The sequence below is a fragment of the Hyperolius riggenbachi genome, chromosome 11, assembly GCF_040937935.1.
Source record: "Hyperolius riggenbachi isolate aHypRig1 chromosome 11, aHypRig1.pri, whole genome shotgun sequence".
NCBI lineage: Eukaryota > Metazoa > Chordata > Amphibia > Anura > Hyperoliidae > Hyperolius > Hyperolius riggenbachi.
Genome location: NC_090656.1, coordinates 4,866,946 through 4,879,928, shown reverse-complemented (window position 1 = coordinate 4,879,928; position 12,983 = coordinate 4,866,946).

Here is a 12,983-nt window from a genome sequence, read left to right as displayed (position 1 = left end):
CACACACGCTGCTGCTTTATGCTCTGCACACACGCTGCTGCTCCATGCTCTGTACACACGCTGCTGTTTCATGCTCTGTACATACGCTGCTGCTCTACGCTCTGTGCACACGCTGCTGCTCCACGCTCTGTACACACGCTGCTGCTCCACGCTTTGTACACACGCTGCTGCTCCATGCTCTGCGCACACTCTGCTGCTCCATGCTCTGTACACACGCTGCTGCTCCATGCTCTGTACACAGGCTGCTGCTCCATGCTCTGTACATACGCTGCTGCTCCATGCTCTGCACACACGCTGCTGATCCATGCTGTGTACACACGCTGCTGCTCCATGCTCTGTACACACCCTGCTGCTCCATGCTCTGTACACACCCTGCTGCTCCATGCTCTGTACACACCCTGCTGCTCCATGCTCTGTACACAAGCTGCTGCTCCAGGCTCTGTACACACGCTGCTGCTCCATGCTCTGTACACACGCTGCTGCTCCATGCTCTGTACACACACTGCTGCTCCATGCTCTGTGCACATGCTGCTGCTCCATGCTCTGTACACACACTGCTGTGCCATGCTCTGTACACACATTGCTGCTCCATGCTCTGTACACACACTGCTGCTCCATGCTCTGTGCACATGCTGCTGCTCCATGCTCTGTACACACACTGCTGCGCCATGCTCTGTACACACTGCTGCTGCTCCATGCTCTGTACACACGCTGCTGCTCCATGCTCTGTACACACACTGCTGCTCCATGCTCTATACACACACTGCTGCTCCATGCTCTGCACACACGCTGCTGCTCCATGCTCTGTACACACGCTGCTGCTCCATGCTCTGTACACACGCTGCAGCTCCATGCTCTGTACACACGCTGCTGCTCCATGCTCTGTACACACACTGCTGCTCCATGCTCTGTACACAAACTGCTGCTCCATGCTCTGTACACACACTGCTGCTCCATGCTCTGTACACACACTGCTGCTCCATGCTCTGTACACACACTGCTGCTCCATGCTCTGTACACACGCTGCTGTTTCATGCTCTGTACACACGCTGCTGCTCCATGCTCTGTACACACGCTGCTGCTCCATGCTCTGTACACACGCTGCTGCTCCATGCTCTGTACACACGCTGCTGCTCCATGCTCTGTACACACGCTGCTGCTCCATGCTCTGTACACACGCTGCTGCTCCATGCACTGTACACACTGCTGCTCCATGCTCTGTACACACGCTGCTGTTTCATGCTCTGTACATACGCTGCTGCTCTACGCTCTGTGCACACGCTGCTGCTCCACGCTCTGTACACACGCTGCTGCTCCACGCTTTGTACACACGCTGCTGCTCCATGCTCTGCGCACACTCTGCTGCTCCATGCTCTGTACACACGCTGCTGCTCCATGCTCTGTACACAGGCTGCTGCTCCATGCTCTGTACATACGCTGCTGCTCCATGCTCTGCACACACGCTGCTGATCCATGCTGTGTACACACGCTGCTGCTCCATGCTCTGTACACACCCTGCTGCTCCATGCTCTGTACACACCCTGCTGCTCCATGCTCTGTACACACCCTGCTGCTCCATGCTCTGTACACAAGCTGCTGCTCCAGGCTCTGTACACACGCTGCTGCTCCATGCTCTGTACACACGCTGCTGCTCCATGCTCTGTACACACACTGCTGCTCCATGCTCTGTGCACATGCTGCTGCTCCATGCTCTGTACACACACTGCTGTGCCATGCTCTGTACACACGTTGCTGCTCCATGCTCTGTACACACACTGCTGCTCCATGCTCTGTGCACATGCTGCTGCTCCATGCTCTGTACACACACTGCTGCGCCATGCTCTGTACACACTGCTGCTGCTCCATGCTCTGTACACACGCTGCTGCTCCATGCTCTGTACACACACTGCTGCTCCATGCTCTGTGCACATGCTGCTGCTCCGTGCTCTGTACACACACTGCTGCGCCATGCTCTGTACACACTGCTGCTGCTCCATGCTCTGTACACACGCTGCTGCTCCATGCTCTGTACACACACTGCTGCTCCATGCTCTATACACACACTGCTGCTCCATGCTCTGCACACACGCTGCTGCTCCATGCTCTGTACACACACTGCTGCTCCATGCTCTGTGCACATGCTGCTGCTCCATGCTCTGTACACACGCTGCTGCTCCATGCTCTGTACACACGCTGCTGCTCCATGCTCTGTACACACGCTGCTGCTCCATGCTCTGTACACACGCTGCTCCTCCATGCTCTGTACACGCGCTGCTCCTCCATGCTCTGTACACACGCTGCTGCTCCATGCTCTGTACACATGCTGCTGCTCCATGCTCTGTACACACGCTGCTGCTCCATGCTCTGTATACATGCTGCTGCTCCATGCTCTGCACACACACTGATGCTCCATGCTCTGTACACACGCTGCTGCTCCATGCTCTGTACACATGCTGCTGCTCCATGCTCTGTACGTACATTGCTGATCCATGCTCTGTACACACGCTGCTCCATGCTCTGTACACATGCTGCTGCTCCATGCTCTGAACACACGCTGCTGCTCCATGCTCTGTACACACACTGCTGCTCCATGCTCTGTACACACACTGCTGCTCCATGCTCTGTACACACATTGCTGCTCCATGCTCTGTACACACACTGCTGCTCCATGCTCTGTGCACATGCTGCTGCTCCATGCTCTGTACACACACTGCTGCTCTATGCTCTGTACACACGCTGCTGCTCCATGCTCTGCACACGCTGCTGCTCCATGCTCTGCACACACGCTGCTGCTCCATGCTCTGTACACACGCTGCACCATGCTCTGTACACACACTGCTGCTCCATGCTCTGTACATACACTGCTGCTCCATGCTCTGTACACACTGCTGCTCCATGCTCTGTACACACGCTGCTGCTCCATGCTCTGTACACACGCTGCTGCTCCATGCTCTGTGCACATGCTGCTGCTCCATGCTCTGTACACACACTGCTGCTCCATGCTCTGCACGCACTGCTGCTACATCCAAAGCCAACTGTAGCAGGGAAAGAAACAAAGAAATAAAAAAAGAAAGAAAGAAAGAAGGAAAGAAAGAGGACAGTGCTGTGAGCTAGTGCTCATATATTTCCAGTAATTACTGGCAAATAGCGATACAGAGGCTTTTTTCATCTTTTCATGTTTTATATGAAGAAAATCACATTTACAGAGAACAGTTCTCACTGTGGGCATTACTATGGAGGACTGTGTCCAGCACATCCAACATACAGAAACAGTCCTCACTGGCTCTAATACTGTGAGTAAAATGTGTTCACAATGATAGAAAGCAGAAATATAGCTTCGAGTGTGTGTAAATATTCATCAGCTGCCGCTCTGTCTGTGTGTTCCTGTCTCTCTTTGCCAAGCAACAGTTTACAGCCAGGTTACAGTTCAGCTCTTCCTCCCCCTCCCCCCGATGCAGACACAACATTTTTACAGCTGATAAACAAGGCATTTTTTCACACAGGCTGTGCTGAGAGACCTCTGAAAAGCTTTCTAGTGTTGCTGGCTAAAAGCTCTCTAGGTATGTGGGGTTTACAGAGAAACAGTTTCTTTGACAGTTTGTTCTTTAAACCTGAAAAGCAGGTATTACGATACTGATCCTCGCCATACTGGCTAAGGCCCAGTGCACACCAAAAACCTCTAGCAGATCCGCAAAATGCTAGAGGTTTTTTGAGGCAGATTTCAGAGCGATTCTAGGCATGTTTTCTAAAAATGCCTAGCGTTTTTTGGAGCGTTTTTTTGTAGCAGATTAAAAATATAGTTACAGTAAAAGCGGTTAACCTATTTTGGTTTCTGGACGTAGAAACTACGTCCAGGAACCATGCGCGCTACCGCGCGCTCCCGTGGCCGATTGCGCACGTACACGCGCGCTCCCGGCCGCGGAATCGGTAGCCAGGCAATCAGTGAATCGGGCTACGGTGCCCGATCACTGATTCCTCTCCCCTGCTGAAAAAGCGACAGCTTCTCTCGGAAGCTGCGCCTTTTCTGGCTGTTCCCTCCCTGATGCGTCACTCTAAGCGTGTGTTACGCTTAGAGTGACGTCATGTAAACAAACTCATGGCCGCCATCTTGTGGCCAAAAAGTAATACTACAACTTAAAATAAAAAAAATGAAAATCAACACACATTTACATTACAAACCTATTGTTTACCTCCCACCCTCCCAAAACTACCCAAATAAAATGTTTACTATAAAAAAAAAAATATTACAATTAAAAAAAAAAACATGTAAATATTTACCTAAGGGTCTAAACTTTTTAAATATCAATGTAAAGATGAAATATTTCTATATTTTTTTATTTTAAACTTGTAAATAGTGATAGATGCAAAACGGAAAAAATGCACCTTTATTTCCAAATAAAATATTGTCGCCATACATTGTGATAGGGACATAATTTTAACGGTGTAATAACCGGGACATATGGGCAAATACAATACGTGAGTTTTAATTATGGAGGCATGTATTATTTTAACACTATAATGGCTGAAAACTGAGAAATAATGAATTTTTCCATTTTTTTCTTATTCTTCCTGTTAAAATGCATTTACAGTAAAGTGGCTCTTAGCAAAATGTACCCCCCAAAGAAAGCCTAATTGGTGGCGGAAAAAACTAGATATAGATCAGTTCATTGTGATAAGTAGTGATAAAGTTATAGGCTAATGAATGGGAGGTGAACATTTCTCACGTGAAAACGACGGAACCTGAATGGGTTAATGAACAGCTTCTGTAACAAAAACGCCTGGAATACCGCTCTGATCTAGCATTTTTCAGAGCGGTTTTCCACTTTCCTATACTTTAACATTGAGGCAGAAACACCTCAGAAATCCAAAAAATGCTGCAGACCCCGAGTTTGCATTTGTGGAAAAAATGAGTCGCTCTGGTGAGCACCATCCCATTCACTTTCATTAGCCAAGCGGTTTTCCCCCTGCAAGCGTTTTAAAAAACACTTCAGAACCGCTCCGGTGTGCACCAACCCTAAGTCACTGCTGACCGAATACCTGCATTATTACCTAAACTGAGAAGGATATGGATTTTTCCTTTTCAAATAATACCAGTTGCCTGACTCTCCTGCTGATCCTATGTCTCTAATACTCTCAGCCACAGCCCCTGAACAAGCATGCAGATCAGGTGCTCTGACTGAAGTCAGACTGGATTAGCTGCATGCTTGTTTCAGGTGTGTGATTCAGACACTACTGCAGCCACAGGGATCAGCAGGGCTGCCAGGCAAAAGGTATTTTTTAAAAGGAAACATCCATATCCCTCTCAGTTTAGGTTCCCTTTAACTTCTGTGTAAACACTGGTTTATGCAAGAGCTCAGTCAGCAGAATTGGCTGCACATCGACACAAACAACAGCATTACAAGGAAATCAGGGAGTCAGCCCTGACTTCAGCAACGAAACTTTGGCTATAACCAGTATTGTTGTTGGGGTCAGACATCAACCATTCAGGTTCAGATATGGTCAAAGCCAAATCTAAATAGCAACACAAATGCCAGTCACTGAAGGGATTAACAAAGAGACAGGGCAGTTTTTAGGCCAAAGAGCTCTCAGGGTGGGTGTGAAAATATTTTCCCTCCAAATTGTAATCCATAATTATCATTTGTTTCCACCAAGTTCATAACTATTTAACTACTACTTCAGTTAAGGATTAAAGCAAGCCTGAACTGAAAATAAACATAGGAGATAATTGGGGGTGATGGAGAGACGTGGGACATAGCAGGAGGGGTGCTGGCGGACATGTGAGCCTGCCACACTGCACAGCGCATGGGGTACACATCATCACACATGGCGGGAGACCGGCCAGGGGTCCGCCAGTCATCAGGAAATCGGACACCGCTACCGCCGTGCACCCGACCGAGCCATTCCAGGCAAGATCTTTCCAGCAACCTTTTGCCCAGAAATCGATGAAAATAACGATCCGGCGAACATGTTGCAGCAGTGATCTCTGGCAAATTTGACCATTATGGTTGAGTCTGCTGGATATTAATGCCGGAAACCGAGAAACGTGGTGGCTCCTTAAAGAGAACCTGAGGTGGGTTTTACAAATTCTATTAGCACACAGATGCTGGGTCTGCATATAATGCCCAGCCTCTGTTGCTATACTGTTCTCACCCAGGCCCCCCCTGCGCTCTGCTGTCCCCCATAAATCAAACCGCCATGCTAACGACACGCAGCGTGTCGCTAGCAGGCTGTTTACATGTAAACTGTCACTCTCCACTGCTTCCCCGCCTCCGTCCCTTCCCTACCCGCCTCTGTAAGCTGATTGGAGGGAAAGGACGCAGGCGGGGAGCGGCGACATAGAGGAGGCGGGGGAGCAGTGGAGAGTGACAGTTTACATGTAAACAGCCTGCTAGCGACGTCGTTAGCATGGCGGTTTGATTTATGGGAACAGCAGAGCGCAGGAGAGGCCTGGGGGGAGCAGTATAGCAACAGAGGCTGGGTATTATATGCAGACCCAGCCTCTGTGTGCTAATAGGATTTGTAAAACTCACCTCACCTTTCTCTCTGAGATGCAGATTCTGATAATTTGGAAAAAGTGCCACGACGACAGCTACTGACAGGCTCACAGCTGTAAAGGCCGTACATATGGGTGGATGGAGGTCGCTACTCAGGGATCAAGACCTTGGGCGACATGGCTGGGCTGATGCTGTACAGCTGACCGTGCGTTCTGTTGCAATGCAGGGGAGCGGAGGGACAGCGGAGCGGCTCAGATGTGACAATGGGGTTAGCGGGGGAACAATCGCATCGGCCGTCTGGAGGAAGGAAGCCCCAGGTAAGTATAAAACTAAGCACTTTGTTAATTTCAGGTACACTTTAAAGGACCACTGCTGCAAAAAACTGAAAATTTAAAATACATTTAAACATATACAGATAAGAAGTACGTTTCTTCCGGAGTAAAATGAGCCATAAATTATTTTTCTCCTGTGTTGCTGTCACTTACAGTAAGTAGTAGAAATCTGACAGAAGCGACAGGTTTTGGACTAGCCCATCTCCTCATGGGGGGTTCTCAGGGTTTTCTTTATTTTCAAAAGCACTTAATGAATGGCAGTTGCTCCATCCAGCTGCCAAAAAAAGTGTGCAGCGAGCAGGGAGGCTGGCCAGCATCTCTGGATAAATCTTTTTCAGGGATTGTCTTTTTTACTGTGGAAGAAACCTACTTCTGTATCTGTATGTTTTCACATATATTTTAAATGTTAAGATTTTCGCAACAGTGGTCCTTTAATATTTAACCATTTAATGACAAGCTGACTTATAAAAACGTCCTGCTAGAGCCTCTTAAAGAGAATCTGTATTGTTAAAATCGCACAAAAGTAAACATACCAGTGCGTTAGGGGACATCTCCTATTACCCTCTGTCACAATTTAGCCGCTCCTCGCCGCATTAAAAGTGGTTAAAAACAGTTTTAAAAAGTTTGTTTATAAACAAACAAAATGGCCACCAAAACAGGAAGTAGGTTGATGTACAGTATGTCCACACATAGAAAATACATCCATACACAAGCAGGCTGTATACAGCCTTCCTTTTGAATCTCAAGAGATCATTTGTGTGTTTCTTTCCCCCCTGCAGCTATCTTCCACTGAAGTGTCAGGCTGTTTCTTCCTGCAGAGTGCAGACAGCTCTGCCTGTATGTAATTTCTCAGTATGTGAAAGCCCAGCCAGCTCAGAGGAGGATTTATCCAGCTTGTAAAAGATAATAGAGCAAAGAGAAGCTGCACTAATCTAAATAACACACAGGCAGTGTGCAGAGAGGGGCCTGGAGGGGGGAGATGCATCACAGAACCACAACACTGAAGAACTTGGCAGCCTTCCAGACACAGGCTGACAAGTCTGACAAGAGAGAGATAAGTTGATTTATTACAGGGATGGTGATAGTAGAACGTGCTGCAGTAAGCCAGAACACATTAGAATAGCTTTTGGAACTTGTAGGATGATAAAAAACAGGATGCAATTTTTGTTACGGAGTCTCTTTAATGGCTTCAGGGTGTTTTTATAAGTCAGACAGTGCTGCTGCCGCTGTGCGCATGCTCCCACGCGTGCACGTGCATTCCCGTGCACATGAAAAAAAAAGGAAAAAATACACCTTTATTTCCAAATAATATATTGTCACCATACTTTGTACTATCTATCAGGTCCACTAGGTAGGACCTGATGCTATTGATCGTTGTGTGTATATGTTACGGCCAGAACCCGAATTGTGGCCACTTCAGGTTCTGGCCGGCCAATGTGCGAAGTGGCCGCAGCGCAGCGGCCAATGTTAGAAATGGAATGTTTCCTTTTATTATTAATGTAGTTTTTCGGCCAAATGTAGCAAAACAGTTAGTTAATTTAATGAAATGAAGCTGGCGGCTCCGCCTCTCTCCTCCCCCCGCCTCTCTCTCTTCTTCGGGCAGCCGGCGGGGACACGCGTGTCCCCGAGAGTCGTTCGTGGCGCCAGGAAAGCAGAGCGGGGAGGCTGCGGACATTGCTTCTGCCAGCACTCGCTCTGCAGGGACGAACGACAGGATTGGGCGCTGTGATAGACAAAAAACGAAGAAACCACAGAGACACCGGGAGCCCCTATAGTGTATTATCTTTGTAAACCGGTGTAGCTAACCCAAACCTGGCGCCCAGTCCTTCCACAACTATTATCAGCACTATATACAGACCTGATGAAGCGGTTTATACCGTGAAACGCGTTGTCCAGAGTGCATTCTACCAATAAATGCTTTTCATCATCCCTATTTAGTGAAGTGTTGTTTCATAAGGTAGGCGATTTACTTCACCTTTATATACTGCACCTTATACAACACCACCAAACCAACAACAAGGGCGCCTCCTACAGTCTTCCCGAACGACAGGATTGCCTGCCACGACGAACGACTCTGGGGGGACACGCATGTCCCCCGCTGCCAGTATCGGGGAGGAGAGAGAGGCAGGGGCGGAGGAGAGGAGGCGGAGCGGAAGGCGGGCGGCTTCATCCTTCTACATTGCCGCCAGCTTCATTTAATTAAATTAACTAACTGTTTTGCTACATTTGGCCAGAGACGGCCGGAAAACTACATTAACCTTTTCGGGACCGGCCACCTACCCCCCCTTAAGGACCAGGCATTTTGCGCGGGAAGGGGGTGCGCACGTTTGGGGGGGTCAGGCGGCCAGATCCCGTGTGTGGCTGCCTGGCATTGTGTCCCCCCATGGTGGCCTGGGCCCCCCCTTCTGCCAGCAGCCTTCACTCACCTTCCAGGCTCCAGCGATGAGCCGCACGGGACCCTCTTCTCCGGCCGGCATCTCCGTTCTGTTTGACGAGCAGTTCCGGGTCGCGGCTTGATGACGTCATCAAGCCGGGACCCGGCGCTGACGTCAGATGAAGCGGAGATGCCGGCCAGAGCGGAGGGGGGCGCCGATCGTCGCTGGAACGGCAGGGAGGTGAGTGGATCCTCTTCTTTCCCCCCCTGCCGCCGCAGCTGTCAAACAGATCACTACGATCCGACGGCGATCGTAGTGATCGTGTGATCAGCAGCCATACGCGATGGCTGCTGATCACTCGGGGGAGATGTCGGCTGTCATATGACAGCTTAATCTCCCCCTCCGGGTGCGCACGATCGCGTCGGGAGCGGAAATTGCGGGCCGGCGTAGATTCTACGCCGCATCAGGCTAGAACAGTCACAAGTGCGGCGTAGGATCTCATGCACATGGTCCCGAAAAGGTTAATAATAAAAGGAAACATTCCATTTCTAACATTGGCCGCTGCGCTGCGGCCACTTCGCACATTGGCCGGCCAGAACCCGAAGTGGCCGGCCAGAACTAGAAGTGGCCACACTTCGGGTTCTGGCCGTAACATGTACACAAAATTGATTGGCTGCCATATGTCCATGTCATAGGTATATAAGGATGTTTGTCTATTGTTCATTTTTTGTCATGCACAGCATTGCTTGAGAAAGAGGCATTTCCCCTCGAAACGTCGCAGATTGGCTGTTAGCATGTTGCTATTTATTAAAAGAGCATAAATACATCAGATGGTGGCGGCTTCCTTCCTTTTCTGTCTTTAAGATTCCGGAGTGTTGCCAGAAAAGCCCTGGCACATCATTGCTTGATTTTTAGGGGAGTGCTTCACCACCTACAAGTTTGAAAGCATACTGTGTACTAGGGACATAATTAAAATCTTGTGATAACCAGGACAAATGGGCAGATAAAATGTGTGGGTTTTATGTACAGTAGCAGCGTTTATATTAAAACTATAGGGGGTGACATTGGAGAAATAGTGTATTTTTTCATTTTTTTTTCTTGTATTTCCCTTCAAAATGCATAGAAAATAAAGTAATTACTGAAAACAAATATCAACCCCATAAAGCCCAATTGGTGGTGAAAAATACAAGATCTACAATCATTTCATTTTCTGCTTTCTGGGTTATGTGACTCACAGGCAGCTGTGCATGGAAGACGGGGAGATCCGCTACGAGGTACAGGGAGGGTAGAAGATGGCGCTGGAGTATTTAACCTCCTTGCCGGTTATCCCGAGCTCAGCTCGGGGTAACCTGCGCAGGAGGATATCTCAGGCCCCGCTGGGCCGATTTGCATAATTTTTTTTCCCTACACGCAGCTAGCACTTTGCTAGCTGCGTGTAGGTCGCGATCGCCGCCGCTCGCCGCCGATTCGCCGCTACCCGCCGCGCCGCCCCCCCCCCCCGCCCCAGACCCCTGCGCAGCCTGGCCAATCAGTGCCAGGCAGCGCTAAGGGGCGGATCGGAGTTCCCTCTGACGTCACGACGTCTATGACATCGGTGACGTCATCCCGCCCGGTCGCCATGGCGACCGGGGAAGCCCTGCAGGAAATCCCGTTCTCAACGGGATTCCCTGCATACTCTGATCGCCGAAGGCGATCGGAGTGGGTGGGGGGATGCCGCCGCTTAGCGGCTATCATGTAGCGAGCCCTGGGCTCTCTACATGATTTTAAAAAAATAAAAATTAAAAAAAAGTGCGGCGCTGCCTCCTTGCCGGATTTTTTAGACCGGCAAGGAGGTTAAGTAAGCAGGGAAAAGCTTGTGCTTTTTCGACCGGTTGCTCCCGGCAAGCACATGCATCCGGCACCAGGCAATCCTCGGGACTTTGCTGTATTAGAAGGGTAAACTGCTTTCACTGTTTCTTATTCAGTCCAGGCCTCCTCTTCACATCTTCTGTCTGTAGGGGTACCTCAAGGCTCTGTCCTCGGTCCCCTCCTCTTCTCCATCTACATGCACGGTCTTGGTAACTTAATCAACTTATTTGGTTTTCAATACCACCTATATGCAGATGATACACAACTGTACCTCTCGGCCCCAGACCTTAACTCCCTCTTCACACGGGTTCCCGACTGCTTGTCTGCTATATCCTCCTTCATGTCCTCTCGCTTCTTAAAACTTAATATGAATAAAACTGAACTAATAGTCTTTCCACCATCCCTGTCCACCCCTTTGCCTGTTATTACAATAAATGTTAACAACACGTCTATAACTTCAGTTCCCAAAGCACGGTGCTTGGGGGTAATATTTGATTCTTCTCTCTCATTTACTCCTCACATTAACTCCCTAACCAGCTCCTGCCATTTCCAACTGAAAAACATAGCACGTATCCGACCTTTTCTCTCCCATGACACAACCAAAATGTTAGTACATGCTCTTTTTATATCTCGATTGGGCTATTGCATTTGCAATACCGTATATTGCTTGGTGGACTTCCAACTAACAGACTAGCACCGCTCAATTCTGTACTGAACTCTGCTGCTCGACTCATTCATCTCTCCTCTCGCTCTTCCTCTGCTGACCCTCTCTGTCAAGCTCTTCACTGGCTACCAATTAACGAGAGGATTCAGTTCAAACACTTAACCCTAACCTACAAAGCTCTCCACAATCTCTCTCCCCGGTACATCTCCTCACTAGTCTCCAGATACCAACCCAACCGCAATCTCAGATCTGCACACGAGCTTCTTCTATCCTCTTCTACAATTACCTCCTCACATTCACGTATACAAGACTTCTCACGTGCCTCACCCCTCCTCTGGAATGCCCTTCCACAGCACATCCGCCACTCTCCCACCTTTGAAATCTTTAAACGCTCCCTCAAAACCCACCTTTTCCAACAAGCATATTCTCTAGCTTAGGCCATGCACCCACTAAATAACCTAATTACGCACTGCCTGTACATATACTGTATACATCCCCACCTCTTGTTTCCACCCCATTCCTTTAGATTGTAAGCTCGCAAGGGCAGGGCTCTCACCCTTTTGTGTCATGGACTGTTATTAATTTAATTGCATTTTAGTCATCATGTAAAATCAAATTGTAATCAGCAGTGCTGCATTGTGTATCAGTGTTCATATTTGATGTATATCATTGTCTGTATCATTATGTATCCCTTGTTTGTTTTCTTATATTGTACAGCGCCACGGAATATGTTGGCGCTTTATAAATAAATAATAATATCATTTTAATGAATATTTAGGTAGTCCCTCATATTAACCACTTCCAGACCGCGATGATTGAAATCTACGCCGTGTTTGGAACCTGTTATTCCTGGCAGGGCGTAGATTTCAATCATCCCCCATTGCCGCAGGCACCTCTATCTGCCGTCACTATGACAGCAGAGCTGTGTGAGCAGGTCAGGAGACAATTTCATTGGCTCATGAGGCTGTCATCACTGTAAGACAATCACATTGTCACAGGCTGAGGGCTGGAGATGCTATCAGCTTGCCTGTGTGTAAATTCAGTCCCCTCTCCTCCTCCCCCCTCCCCCTGAAATCAATGGCTAGTAACCTCCTCCTGCCCAGACTGAGCTCCCATGAGCCCTTGCTACAGTGCCAAGGCACAAAAGGAGCTGTGGGCGAGGCTTGTTTAGTTTATAGGGAAGAAGAGTATTAAAACAAAAACGAAAAAAAAGTATTTGGCTTGAGGAATGCCCTATAAACTATGTGAAAGAAACACAATTATGCAATGA